The sequence below is a fragment of the Eriocheir sinensis genome, chromosome 16 (assembly GCF_024679095.1).
Source record: "Eriocheir sinensis breed Jianghai 21 chromosome 16, ASM2467909v1, whole genome shotgun sequence".
Taxonomy (NCBI): Eukaryota; Metazoa; Arthropoda; class Malacostraca; order Decapoda; family Varunidae; genus Eriocheir; species Eriocheir sinensis.
Window position 1 is genome coordinate 5,135,436 of NC_066524.1, and position 14,177 is coordinate 5,149,612.

The following is a 14,177-nucleotide window of genomic DNA, read 5'->3' on the forward strand; positions in this document are numbered from 1 at the left end:
GCAGAGATAGAACGACCGGAGAGGAAACTGGAGATAAAGGAACAGAGAGAGGGATAGAATCCGAAAGAGGACAGTTTAGAAAGCTAAGACTTGTGCCAGACTCTATCGAAGGCTTTCGACATGTCTAGCGCAACTGAGAAAGTTTCACCGAAACGGCTAAGAGAGGATGACCATGAGGCAGTTAAGAGAACAAGAAGATCGCCAGAAGAATGCCCCTTGCGGAACCCATACTGGCGATCAGATAGAAGGTTAGAAGTGGAAAGGTGCTTTTGAATCTTCCGGTTCAGGATTGATTCAAAAGCTTTAGATATACATGAAAGTAAAGCTATAGGGCGGTAGTTTGAGGGATTGGAACGGTCACCCTTCTTAGGCACAGGCTGTACAAAGGCATACTTCCAGCAGGAAGGAAAGGTAGATGTTGATAGGCAGAGACGAAAGAGTTTGATCAGGCAGGATGTCAGCACGGAAGCGCGCAGTTTTTAAGGACAATAGGAGGCACTCCATCAGGTCCATAAGCCTTCTGAGAGTTGAGGCCAGAGAGGGCATAGAAAACATCATTTGGTAGAATCTTAATAATAGGCATAAAGGAGTCAGAGGGGGGATGAGTAGGAGGAATATGCCCAGAATCGTCCAGGGTGGAGTTCTTACATAAAGTTTGAGCGAACAGCTCAGCTTTAGAGACAGATGAGACGGCAGTGCTGCCGTCAGGTTTAAGGAGAGGAGGGAAAGAGAAAGAAGTGAAATTGGAGGAGATATTTTTGGCTAGATGCCAGAAGTCACGGAAAGAATTAGAAGAAGCAAGGTGTTGACATTTTCTATTGATAAAAGAAGTTTTGGTAAGTCGGAGAATAGATTTGGCACGATTCTGGGCTGAAATGTAAAGGTCATCGTTAGCGGGAGTTCGAAGGCTCTGGAACCTTTTGTGAGCTGCCTCTCTATCTTTAATAGCACGAGAACAAGCATGATTAAACCAAGGCTTTTTAGCATGAGGGGTAGAGAAAGAACGTGAAATGTATGCCTCCATTCCAGAGACAATCACCTCTGAGATGGGCTGGGCACACACAGAGGGGTCTTTCTCCTGGAAGCAGTAATCATTCCACGGGAAATCGGAAAAGTACATCCTCAGGTTGTCTCACCGAGCTGAAGGAAAATGTCAGAAGCATCGCCTCTTCGGTGGGTCCAGTGGATGTACAGGAGCGATAGGACAGGAAACAGAAATAAGGTTATAGTAGTATGTAATGGTGACAGTGACGGGACCAAAATAATTCGCAAGCATGATCAAGAATTCGCAGCAGAAAAAATTACGTCGAAAAATTTTATACGTCGAATTTGCCGGCCGGGGCAGCCGGCCGGGGCGGCCAGCCAGCCGCGCGGGCAGCCAGCCGCCGAGGGGACCTCCCCACTACCCAACCGGGTAGTGGTCATAAACCTACCCAAAGTGACCATCCCCCCCCCCCCCCCAACCCCCCACCCCCCCACCCCAAACCCCACCACCTTCCACGCCATCGTGTCTCCCCCTACCCCCCGGAGGCCTGAGCGTCACCCTCCTGCCGGGGATTGGTTAGGGGCGTCCTTTCGCGCCGTGCCGGGGCGTCGCCCTCCTGCCGGGGATCGGTTAGCGCGAGCGGTGCCTTGTTGGGGGATCGGTTAGGGGCGTCCTTTCGCACCGTGCCGGGGCGTCCTTTCGCCCCAGTGCCGGGGATCGGTTAGGGGCGTCCTTTCGCGCCGTGGCGGGGCGTCGCCCTCCTGCCGGGGGATCGGTTAGGGGCGTCCTTTCGCCCCAGTGCCGGGGGATCGGTTAGGGGCCTCCTTTCGCACCGTGCCGGGGCGTCCTTTCGCCCCAGTGCCGGGGGATCGGCTAGGGGCGTCCTTTCGCACTGTGCCGGGGCGCCACCCTCCTGCCGGGGGATCGGTATGGGGCGTCCTTTCGCCCCAGTGCCGGGGGATCGGCTAGGGGCGTCCTTTCGCACCGTGCCGGGGCGTCACCCTCCTGCCGGGGGATCGGTCCTTTTGCACCGTGCCGGGGCCTCACCCTCCTGCCGGGGATCGGTTAGCGCGAGCAGTGACTTGTTGGGCGGAGGCCTGTGGCTACCTTTCCCCCTCCCTCTCCCTCTTCCCCTCCCGCTATTGATTTTTTTTTTTCCAGTTTGCCAGCATGTGTGTGCGTGTCCCCTCTATTCCCCACCCCTCGCGAGCGGTGACTTGATGGTCAGTCTGAGGGTACCATTACCCCTCCCTCTCCCTCTACCCGCTATTGATTTTTCAGTTTGCCAGCATATGCGTGTGTGTGTGTGTGTGTGTGTGTGTGTGTGTTACTGTTGATTTTCATATTGACTGGAGTTATATCGATTGTCTTTTCACTGAGGGGGTAGGAACGGGAAAAGTAGATTTTATACATTTTTATTGAAATATAGTGGAAAAAAAATGGTATGACAAGTTATTATATTACCTTAATCTAGTCTATTTTATTTGTTCTTTCTTAATTCAGGCTAATTTGTTCTTTCTTAATCCAGACTAAATACATGCTAAGCCTAAAAACAAAAACACACAATCGCCATAAAAAAAAAAAGACATATTACAAACTCACACCGTACAGGCTCAAAGAAATACAATGGAAACCCACCCATCCTACCCTTTTTTTTTTCCCTCCCCCAAAATAAATCCTAATTGAAAGAGACATATTACAAACTTATGTCGTACATGCCCAAAGACAGCCCATAAAAGGATGACAACACGAGTACATATACAAATGAAGAAAAAAAATACACAACACAAGTACATATATATAAAAAATAATACACACAGAGCGAGTACATATATAAAAAAAATGATTGTTAAGCACTAAATATAGGAGTCTCATCAAGAACATTTATAATATTATTCACGTCCATGCTATGAGAAAAATTCAAAGAATTGAAAGCTGAAGGAAGGTCAGTGCTTGAGAAGCTTTCATTTGTTTCGTCCGCACAAGCCGCATTGGAAGGGCCCGGTTGTGGCGCGAGATTTTCTTCAGCGGCCGCAGCTGCTGCACGCCGCGCTGGTGGGTCTTCAAAGACGAGTTTCTTGGTCACAGAGAGATTTTTTTTCATTGGTTTTCCCCGACCGTACGCCGCTGCTGAGGAGAAGAGACCGCCTCACGTTTGGCCACCTGAAGTTTTTCTCCCAACTTTATGGAGGCTCTTCTGAGACAGTCTTGGGTCCCGGTGTTCTTGCTGCTTCGGCAAATTATTCTTTGTCATTCTTCGCCGCCGTTCTTGTCCCCGGTCGCGATCTTGTCGTCTCTGGTGCGTCTCCTGCTGCTCGCTACGCCCCTGCTGCTGGAGCTGCCGCAACACTTCCGCCATATGCTGCATTTTTTTTCCAGTCGTGATTGACGCATTTCATGATCTTTTTGCTGCAGACGACTTCGCCGCCGCTCTCGCGATTCAGCGCCCGACGGAGAGTCAAGACACACCATCACCGAAGCGTGTCTGTTGTTGTTGCCGTGGACTTATGAAAAGATAGAGAAACATTATTAGACAAAAAAAATCAATCTCTCTCTCTCTCTCTCTCTCTCTCTCTCTCTCTCTCTCTCTCTCTCTCTCTCTCTCTCTTGTAAGAATAAAAAAAATACTTACTATGCGTTACGCTGGCCGGTGGGTCGTTCTTCAGATGAGACACTGGTAATGGAGGTATCACATCCTTCAGAAGTCGCAGAAGCCCCTCTCTCAGCACGCGCCGCCCCATTTTACCGACACCTCCCAACGCGCCGCGGTTGTTGTTGCCCAATGACTCGCCCGTGATGTGTTCACCGGTAGACTTGGGAGTTTCTGGAACATCCCCCACCTCACCACCACCAACATCCGCTGAAATGACAAGAAAAATATATATATATATATATATATATATATATATATATATATATATATATATATATATATATATATATATATATATATATATATATATATATATATTTTAAACATTCTATAAGCATATGTTAACACCTTTCTGTCATTCTTCAAAAAATTTCCTAAATCATAATTATCTTTCAAAAACTGACTAGTCCTCTCAGAGCCTATTTTATTACATAAGTATACGAATTGAATGCAATACACGCCACACACCAGAGTTTTGTCCGACTGTAATCTTGTGGCAAGTTTAAAAACAGGATAATCTTTATGCTTATTTAAGAAACTTCGAAAGTACTTAGAATATAATGATGGGGTCAGGGCGTATGTGTCGAAGAAATATATACACTTATCACTAACATAGAACACCACCCAGTGACCCATTTTCGAAGCTTGCGGTGCGCCTAACACATTAGCAATAAAGACAATGGGCTTGTCTGACTCACTCCTTAGATTTAATTTCGCTACATCGTCAGCGGGAAGACAGCCTAAGAAATATATATTATTGTGATAAAGTCTTCCTTGTAGAGCTTTCATAATTTGTTGATTATTCATTATGCTCTAGTGTCGCAAGACACGTGCCTCTCCGAGTTGATTGACAACACTCCCTTTGTATCCCCAAAACAGATAATTACTAAATTTTCATCCAAGCCTTTTTTTTTTTAAGCTGAAGACTTATGCGTAAGTTTCCACTGTGTTCAAGAGGCACTGTGCCTCGTATGTCTTCCGGTTCTGAATAGAAAGGGCATTACACTCTTGGCTAGGTTTGCGAGCGTACTAAAAATACCGCCACCTCTTTGATGTAGTCTTGCAGGATGGGCGAAATGCACAGTTCGAATATTGCCAAAACCACCCCCCACCTGATGTGGAAAGCTACTCAAAAGACTTGAAAATTCACCCTCCGTAGGCGGAAGAAACACTGTTCGCAACGATGACTGCATGACCACTAGTTAAAAAAATATAAAACGTAATTTTTATAGCTACACAGTGGTTTGTGTCTGTCGCCCATCCCCGGCAGTTGAGGCTTTCGCGGGGAGATTCTTCGTCCCCTCTTCCTGCCCCAAGAGCATTACCTTAACGTTATTCAAATCTAGTTGGTGGGCAAAAGATCTTAGCTCCTTCAAGTAGGCCACGTTCCATTCATGATCCATCTTTCCCCTTCGTCCTACGCCGGTAGGAAAAATGACTTTTCGAATGTTTTTTTTCTGCTTTACATAATCACCTAGCTCATTGAGGCAACATTTAAAATTATCGCGTCTGCTTTGCTTGGTGTCCGACATTAAACCGTTCACATAATGCATATCTCTGCTGGTTTCAATAAAATATCTTGACACGTCATTATATTCTACAGATTCACCCTGACAAAATTGAGTCACCATACCCACCACAATGGGATAATTTGATTCCGTAGGTGGTTCCTTCACTACCAGCGACCCCACATTCGGTCTGTCACTCAACACGACTCTGTTCAAATTATAAAGTTGTTTCCGATTTTCAAAGAGATTAGCATAGCCATACACTTCAGCCAAGTCCTTGGCTATACCGCTAAGTTTAAAACTGCTGGCGTTGATGGTGGCTACTAAACACACTGTCGTCAATGAACTGGCGATCGGTCATTCGCCCCTTCACAGGAATGATGGGATAGTCTGACATGTTTATAGAAAAATATATATTAATTCTCGCTCTTACTCACGCTTAGAGTCTCCCTGTCCCGAGGTCACACAAGTGCCTATATCCCACCCCAAAACAAAATCCTTTTTATACGCGATAATTCTCCCACGTCATACCCGGCATCCGCGCGGGGGCGGAGAAAGAAGGCGTGGGGCGTGGCTTTGCCCGAATTGGGGCACTTCTCCTTCCTCCCCCACCTCCTCCTCCAAACAGTTGCTTCCTTGCCTTATTAGTGCGTATAAATGAGGGATCTAAGTTTGTGTTGTGGAAAAGCATTTTAATAAATGGTATATCATCAGCTTTGAAGCCTAATTTGCTGTTGACGTCACTTAAGGTTTGCAATATATCAATGACGTTAAAATTATTAATGGGGCTCAAAAGATTTCCGTTTGTATCCCATGTAATTCCTGGAGTATGTTTCATGAGAGCTAAGAAAGCTTTGGCATAATCCCTTTGAGCTGCTTTCATTCTAACATCAATCCTGTTATCTATGGCAGGTTTCGAATCGATAGTATTGGTGGGGAACGTCGTGCGAGGACCTATGGCCGCTATAGATGGCGGGTGGTTGTTTGGGGTTAATACATCTTGCAGCGCGCGTCTCTTTATATTTTTTAATGCAGTTGACACCTTGACCGTCGAACCCGACAACGGTTTCCGCACTCTCTTTTCTTTTTTTCCTCGTCCGTCTTTCTGTTTCGTTTTATGTTACGGCTCCCCGTAGAAGACTTGAGTAAAAATTGTTCTGCTGTTGATTTCGGGATGAGACAATATTCCTTCATTTTGTTAAAAGACCAGTTATGACACTAGCTGCCAGAGGTAACAGCACAGAGAGTATAGCACCGCCCCGCTGTGTTCGCAGTAGTTTTTTATATTTGTTCAGGGATTTCACAATCTTTGTATTTCGCGTAAGATTAGTTTTTAGGAAATTTAGAAACACTTCTGACAAGCAATCTATATGTTTCTTGTTCAACACTGCAATTACTTTTTTCCGCTTGTCGGGGGAGAGTTTAGCCAACAACAAAACAAGATCCTTGTGAACAAAGGCGAGGGGAGGTGCTTTTTTTTTTCTTCTTGTTGGTGAATTCGAGGTCATTAGGAAATATCTTGAGCGTCGATCCAACAGTCTTGACTCGGATCATAACCCAACCAAGATACAAAAAATTGTTTGCGACCGTTCACCACTCTCGATTTTTTATGATGATGGGGAAAACGTCCGGTAGCTGAACTTTGATAAGCTCCTCTTTGTAAAACAAGCCTTGGATGGGTTGATTGGATAAATCTTGCAAGGTATAACCCAATGGGGATTGTCGATAATCCACGCTTGCAATTTTAAATATTTCTTCTGTGTTTTGGATATGAAAGCCTCGGTTAAATTTAGAAGCTTTATCCGCGCCCACGAGTCGAACGTAGTCCCCGATGTTCAGCACACGACTGGCTTTACCTTGACGCTTTTCTCTGTTTTTATAATTATGCATTTTCTTAAACTGACGAATGATTCCTCGCGGGTCCTTCATGGCATGTACTTCGGCTGGGGGTTTTCCTAGACGTGCGTGAAGCGTGCGGTTATAGCTCTCGAGTACCTTCTGCAAGATGGAAATATACTCGAGTTTATTGTGAGCTGTCATATACCTATATATTCGACCTTTATATCAATGATTGCTTTTAGCGCGAGCTCTGTCACCGTTACAGCCACTCGCGTGAGCTCCTTTGTCTGAAACCCAGCCCGGTGGGGAGGAATCTCCATGCCATTCTCGGGGGTGGGGAGGGTGAGGATAAAGGCAACCGTGGAGATGATGTTGACGCTGCTGGTAGCTGGCGCGATGGGGAGACATTGGTTTCTCTCCTCTTTCTTTTGTTTGATCGATTAACGTTCTCTACGTTGTATTTCCTATATCTTTTTCTCCATAGATTACACGCCACTGGTCTAGTTCCGTGACTATACACACCCTCATCACCACTTTCACTTAAAGTATCCCCGACAACATTATGAGTAGTACTAGCAGTAGTGGCAGTAGTGGCGCGGCTAGTAGAAGCAGTTTGAGATGTCCTCCGCATTTGACGCAGATTCTCAGGTAAATCAGGGTGGCCATAAGCTCTCGTAAAAACACGAGAAGGATTACCCGGCATGCTGTCATCAGAGAGCAGATGCACTCTTTGTTGTCTAATGCGCTTAAAGTCGCCTTCTCAATGGAGGTAGTGCATACCTGACCTTTCAGGGTGCGGATGCTATAGAGGCGTGCCTTATCCACCCCCCCTTGCAGTACCTGTCTGTATTTTTCATGATTATAGTTTCTCAAACTATAGTGAGGTACCCTTTAGCTTTTTTATTTCTGCATCCTCGCCGCTTGAGGGATCATGCAATTTGATAGAGTACATCTTAGGTTTCAGGCAAAGCACTTCCTTTATATGGGCCGCGCCCACTTCTGACTTGACATACCCGCTTGACCTTTCTTGGAAGTGTCATAGGCGGGGTGGGTGGGGAAGTTACTAAAATCCATTATGGATTTTATGAGTGGAAGCGAATAAAATTCACTAATGTCCTGGAAGTTAGAGATGCATATGGCAGCCGAATCTGTGTCGCCGTAAATATATGAGACATTCTCTGCGCCACAGGCTTTTCGAATTATGTGGTAATAGAAGTCGTACATTTCAACCTTAGAAAGCTCCAAAATCTGATAACCAATGTAATTTGGTTGGTTGATGCGAATGTTCTTCCTTCCTCGAACAACAAGGACTCTGTCGTTACTAAGAGGTATGAGTCTCTTGAATAATGGGTCTCGTAACCTGCGCCGTAGTGCTGGCTTGGAGGTTACAATGTCTGTATTTACGCTATATTTGACTGGATCCATAAGGGTTCGACCAAATATACTATTTGAAATGACTTTATAGGCTTTCTGTAGGATTTTACTGCTGGCCTCGCGTCGTGCTTTGATGTTACCCTCCATAAACTCTTTAAGAAATGTGGATTGGGTAAACTGATAGATATCGTGGATTTCTGCAATTTTACCTCCCATTCCCAAGTAAAGCTGCAACATGGGTAGCGTGGTGAGGACACCATTCTGAGCGCAATGCGATCCAACAAGCTTTCGCGTCACCCTAGGGAGTTGACATCCTGTTTTCGCCATAAATGCCTTGCTAAGTTCAGACAGGTGTTGCTCGCTATCTATATCCATGTGGTGGATGTGTAAGGGAAACTCATCCGTTGACCTAGCCACATCGGGCTCAATTGGGTGTAAGTCGCAGCGAAACCAGTACCCCACGCTTCCATTCGTCTCCACATTTGCTATGTCATGAGTTCTTAACCACTCCTTTCTTTCTTCTACCGATAATTTTTTTTAATTTCTCTCAGGAAGCGGCCTACACATTACTGTAGGATACAGACTATTCTTATCTAAATAGATAATGTGTGTTGGGGTGTCTCGTTCGGGGTTGAAATCAGGATTAATGTGATGGTTATTTGCAACTGCCTGTGGTTGGACTACTGTAGTAAAGCCTCCTCTTACATTGTCTCTTACAAGATGATACAAGTCTGGATCGCTCGGCTGTTCTATTTTGGCTTCTGTTGATTTTAAGAAGCTGTCGAAAGCGTATCCGGGGAGAGAGACATAATGTGTTATATCTAATCCACATGTTTCATGCAACACGCTTCGCCATTTCTGTAGAATGTCAGCAAGCAAGCCTACATCTACTAGATGCGTATGCGCGCATGTAGTCTTTTAAGGTTTGACAACCCAGGGCATTCCACACTGCTTGCGCGTGGCTGTACTCCTCCTCACTTACGCCGCGGCTTTTAAGCCTGCTATAAAAATCTTCAATGTCTGGAAGTGACTGACGCGCTAATTTGTCAAAATCATTGACGAACTCGTAAGGAAAACATTGCTTTCCTGTGAGGAGGAGCTCACGCGCTGGTGCGGGGAAATGATTTATGAGCGCTCGAGTGACAGGTAGAGATTCCCCCGAGGCAATATGTTCTGCGCTGAGATGGGCCAGACTGCCATCAAGAAAGGCTCTCGCGTCGAGAAACTTTATATTGTCCACATCTACCCTCAAAAAACGTAATCCCGCTTTAGTGATTACGTTAGTTTTCTTCCTATGGAAACTCCGTCGGTCGGCTTCTTTCAGTATCAGGCTCATATCATAAGTCATGTGAAAGGCAAATGTAGGAAGTTGACAGCGGTTACTGACACATAATGTATTGCATCTTCTACATAATGCACCAAGATAGTTTGGGCCAGGTCTGGTATGATCGTGATGGCGATGTTTGTCTTTTGTATTCTGAAATTCTTTCTTACAAATCTGACACGCCGTCTGACGTTTGAAATCAATTACCGCCTCGGGGGTTAGGACCATGTCATATGTTTTCCTTTCCTCTTTAATTTTCCTCCAGGAGGAGGCCAGGTTCTTGAGAAAGTGTGACGCCGCATCTCTCCCGCAGTAATTCTGTTTGCAAACTACAGAGCCCGCTGAATCCAAGATGCAGAAGGCGTACGCCATGGCTCTGTGCTGATTGATAACGTGACTGTTGGATTCAGAGTCGTCAAGAATAGACTCAAAATAAAAAAAGGCAGTGTGCGATGGAGGGTATGTTTTACCGCTGTCAGTGAATTGCAGCACTGATTTTGAGGTGGGGAATACAAGTTTCTGCTGAATCTGACAACTGGCTTCATGTTCCTCAAGGTCGGCTTTGTCAAAATATCCAGTCAAGCAGTTTTTGCAATATCTAGAGTACTGATTCAGCGTCTGGCCTTTTAAGCGCCGTTTATGACCTCTCATAAATGCTGGCATGAATTTTGCGAAATCTTTTATGAGGGCAAAATGTTGCCCATCCAGTAATAATAAAGCAACATATGTCCCACTAGCTGCACCTTTCCGGGTTACATAAATCTCGTGCCTAGTCCCACCCCAACTATTTCCGCTCTTCCGACGCATTCTTTGGCGCTCCTCCTCCTCCTCCTCCTCCTCCTCCTCCTCCTCCTCCTCATCATCATCATCATCATCATGCTCATCAATGGGGGCTACTGCGTACACATAAATGGAGAGCTTATTCATCCGCTCGATTAGCGCAATATCTTCCCACGCTAGAGGGAAATCTATATCTGGCACAGTCACTAATTTCTTGCATTGTCTCAGTGTTTTTGTTTTGCGAGGAAGGTCCTGAATTTTAGGATCTTTTTCCAAAAGAGCGCGAGCCGCGAGACATTGCACAAGACAGTAACCCTCCTCGCCCGAAGGGTTAAAAATGGTGCGAGCTCCCCGGAAGCCCAATGGTTTATTGACGTGTATGCCTATCGCCGCTCGATGACCTGTTCTACCTAAGATTACTTTAAACATGTCAATTTCCAGTATCATGAAACCCGAGCCTTCTACTTCATTCAAATGTCTTTCCAAGCGTTCCGCCATGTACTGGACTACGTTTTCTACAAAACGCGGTACCTCGCCTTGGGTAATGAGCTCTGATGGAAAAACCATATAAAACGGACTAATATCCTCTTCCTCGCCCAATCTCACAAGTTGGATTCGCATTTCAGCATACGCCCTGACTTGGGGGGGAGGATGATCCATGGCTTCTATCTCATCACGTAATATTTGAATAAATTCTACTCCGTTGTTTCTAAGAAAGCTCTGTGGATCGCTAGCGTCATCTGGAGGTATACTAAACTCTAAATAAAGTAAATCGCCCTCAAAGGCGTATTCCCTTCTGATGACTTCTGCGCGCTGTCTCTCAACATTATCTTCATCAGCGGGTGGTGTGTCACTATCAATATTGCCGTCACCAACGCTCCCTTCCTCCTCCTCGCTGGCAGCGGGACACCCACTTCCACCCCCGCGTTGTTGGCTGACCTCATCTTTGCTTGCATCTGGACAGGCGTCTCCACTCCCACGCTGCTGGGCGTCAGCCTCCACCCTCTTTTCCCCCTCCGCCCTTTCTCTGACAGGGGTATGTGCGGCAAACCCCCTGTCATCATCATCATCATCATCATCATCATTAATAGCATTGTCGCTACAATCTTCGCCCTCCTCCTCCTCTCCGTCCCATTCTCCGCCGCTGCTGATAGTAATGTCAGCGAATTTATCTAGCTCCTTCTTTCTCTTTTCATCGAAACTCAAGCAAACATCCTCCTCCTCCTCCTCCTCCTCCTCCTCCTCCTCCTCCTCCTCCCCGTCCTCCTCCTCCTCCTCCTCCTCCTCCCAGTCCTCCTCCCCATCCTCCTCCTCCTCCTCCTCCCCGTCCTCCTCCTCCCCGTCCTCCTCCTCCTCCTCATCCTCCTCCCAGTCCTCCTCCCCGTCCTCCTCCTCCTCCTCCTCCCCGTCCTCCTCCTCCTCCTCCTCCTCCTCCTCCTCGCCACTGTCGATAATAATGCCCATGAGTTTATCTATCTCTTCATCGAAACTCAAACAATTACCGTCCATATCCACCTCTCCTTCGCCACTGCTGTTAATAATGTCCATGAGTTTATCTACCTCCTCATTTATCTCTTTTTTGAAACTCAAACAATTATCCTTACTATCGCCGGTATCTTCCATTTTTTTTTTTTTTGAGTTCATTTATATAAAATATACACAAATCATGCGGATTTTTTTTTCAAGCTCATGTATATAAAATATGCGCAAATCACACGGACGTCTCCCCACACACCCCTTTTCAAACCTCAGCCGCCGCCGCCGTTCGCGAGGGATCGGGGGTAGGGGGCTAAGCAGCGCTCACGCTAGCCCAAACACGCCCATGCTTCACCGGGGGGCGTCAATGGTCGCTGGAGGGAGGCACGCGCCGGCATAGCGTGAAAGATAGTGGTGGCTCCCCAGCACGGAGCGAACGGCGCCCTTAACCGATCCCGGCAGGAGGGCGATGCTCAGCGCGTAGCACACCCTTTTGGTCGGTTTGACTGACTGTCGTCCAATTTTCATATATAAAATACGGTCGTGGGAAATCGGAGGCGTGTATACGCCGCTTAAATCACACCGATAGCGCACGTTCCCCACACTCTTTTTTTCATAGACGAAACGGTTACGTATATACACCACTTTACTCACGCTCGTGTCTCCCTTCGCTTCGATTGTCGCAGATGAACTGAAAAGGGCGCAAGGGACGGCGTGGCGTGGTGGTCGCTGCTCGGAGGCAATAAATAACTCGGTCACCAAGCCGAGGCCTTGCTTCCGCTGTTCTACTTTTTTTTTTTTTCCCGTTCTCGCTCCTCTCTCTCTTTCTCTCCTTATAAGTTTATAAACTATACTTTTCACAGACTCATTCGTGATAAAATGAGCAACTTTTCTTCAATAAATTTCCCTGGGTGGAGGGAGGTGGGGGAATGGTAGCCACAGGCCTCCGCCCAACAAGCCGACGCTCACATAAGGGTGGGTATAGAAGGGGGGTAGGGGGGAGACATGGTGGCGTGGGCACGCCGGAAAGGCGTAGGGGACCAAGCCGCATGCACACCAGTTTTTTTTTTTTTCCCGCCCAAACACGCATGTCGTGCTCCAAAACTCGAGTCTTAAGTCCACCCGGCAGGAGGGTGACGCCCCGGCACAGTGCGAAAGGACGCCCCTAACCGATCCCCGGCACTGGGGCGAAAGGACGCCCCGGCACGGTGCGAAAGGACGCCCCTAACCGATCCCCCGGCACTGGGGCGAAAGGACGCCCCTAACCGATCCCCCGGCAGGAGGGTGACGCCCCGGTACGGTGCGAAAGGAGACCCCTACCCGATCCCCCGGCACTGGGGCGAAAGGACGCCCCGGCACGGTGCGAAAGGACGCCCCTGACCGATCCCCCGAACAAGTCACCGCTCGCGCTAACCGATCCCCGGCAGGAGGGCGACGCCCCGGCACGGCGCGAAAGGACGCCCCTAACCAATCCCCGGCAGGAGGGTGACGCTCAGGCCTCCGGGGGGTAGGGGGAGACACGATGGCGTGGAAGGTGGTGGGGTTTGGGATGGGGGGTTGGGTGGGGTGGGGGGGGGGGGTTGGGGGGGGGGGGGATGGTCACTTTGGGTAGGTTTATGACCACTACCCGGTTGGGTAGTGGGGAGGTCCCCTCGGCGGCTGGCTGGCCGCCCCGGCCGGCTGCCCCGGCCGGCAAATTCGACGTATAAAATTTTTCGACGTAATTTTTTCTGCTGCGAATTCTTGATCATGCTTGCGAATTATTTTGGTCCCGTCACTGTCACCATTACATACTACTGGTTATGATCGGAGGAGCCCAACGGAGAGAACAGTTTGACAGAGTAAGCAGAAGGATTAGAGGTAAGGGAGAGGTCTAGAATGTTGGGCCTGTCTCCAAGACGGTCGGGAATACGTGTAGGGTGGTGAACCAACTGCTCTAGGTCGTTGAGGAGAGGAAAGTTGTAGGCTTGTTCACCAGGCTGGTCAGTGAAAGAGGATGAAAGCCAAAGCTGGTGGTGAACATTGAAATCTCCCAAGATGGAGATTTCAGCGAAGGGAGAGTGAATCAAGATGTGCTCCACTTTAGAGTTCAATATATATATATATATATATATATATATATATATATATATATATATATATATATATATATATATATATATATATATATATATATATATATATGACATACTTGACTTAATTGCGTAGATCGTATCGACCCCTTGTTCTCCTATCCAT